Genomic DNA, 1,244 nt, shown 5'->3' with positions numbered 1-1,244 from the left:
CCTACACTGAATTAATAGAGTAGAAGAGAAAAATCTTTTTTCCTCTACCTTCTTAGGTTCAGTACCTGCAGCCCTGCAAATTAAACTGACAAAAGACAAAATAACAGGAGAAAAGTTTTATTACATATGCATAAATGTAAGGGAGCACTTAGACTACGAGGTTTATATACCATTTTAACAAAGTGATAAGGTTTATTAAACAAACTCAAGTTAGTGCCTTCTCCATTAATAAGAGCTGCCCTCCTCTTCTGATACTGGAAAGAAAGGTACGTTTACAGTTGGAAATGTATTACCTGTACATAGGAAAATCTATGCCCTGCACTTAAAAAAAGGAGGGCAAAGACCAAATTGCTTTTAGCTTAAAACAGTTCTTGTGCCAAAGTGACATAGTTTAGGCTGGTATACACTGATTCCCTTCAAAAGAAACAAATAGCTATTGCCTTATCATGGTGTTTAGAGTTACTTTGAATTAATTCTGCATTTGAAAGAAAATGTAATTCTCAAATGTTTCTGTTTTGAATGCAGTTTGGGAGAGCCCCTGGTGACCACATGAGTGGTTGCCCAGCATGGATCACTATGCAGTCCTGAGAGTGAATGGGGAGGGCTCCTTTGGCAGAGTGCTGTTGGTTCAGCAGGAACCCAATAATCGGATGTTTGCCATGAAAGAAATAGGGCTTTTCAAGGTCACCGCTAAAGAAATTAGCTTACCTTGAAAGTGTACTGCACTTTGCATAAGAGAATAAGTTTTTGAGGTTTAACATGGAATTTCTCCTTCATGCAAAATGTGTCATTGGATTATCCATTAGCTTTATAAGAACTTGATATATTTTATGTGGTTCTTAGGATATTGGGATAATAGAAGGAGAAAAGTGGTTAAGGTTTTGGTGGTTATTATTGTTTATCTCACTGAGTAATTGGTAATAATTTCCACTTTCATATAACTAGGAAATCTTTGCTAAGAGATTAAAGAACAAAGTCCTAAAGTGCTAACAGAGAAACTACTCTGTGGATCAGTTTATAAATTTTATTTCCCTGTAGATCATTTATTGCCATGTATGATATTTGTCCTAGGATGGAATCCATGCCATAGAGGCTGCATAATATTATGATCAAATTTTTAAAAATACATTCTTTTTGTTTGTTTGTTTTTGAGTTGGAGTCTCACTCTGACACCCAGACTAGAGTGCAGTGGCCGCTCCTGGCCACTGCAGCCTCTACCTGCTGGGCTCCAGCGATCCTTCCTC

General features: G+C 37.2%; 1 pseudogene; it reads left to right on the top strand.

Annotated features, from left to right (window-relative positions):
• The first annotated feature begins 519 nt into the window (after positions 1 to 519).
• LOC103264184 overlaps positions 520 to 1,244 on the top strand; it is a 32,847-nt pseudogene continuing 32,122 nt past the window's right edge.

The sequence above is a fragment of the Carlito syrichta genome, unplaced genomic scaffold, assembly GCF_000164805.1.
Source record: "Carlito syrichta isolate Samal-C Ts95f unplaced genomic scaffold, Tarsius_syrichta-2.0.1 Scaffold305624, whole genome shotgun sequence".
Lineage (NCBI taxonomy): Eukaryota > Metazoa > Chordata > Mammalia > Primates > Tarsiidae > Carlito > Carlito syrichta.
This window is presented reverse-complemented; position numbering and strand designations above follow the sequence as displayed.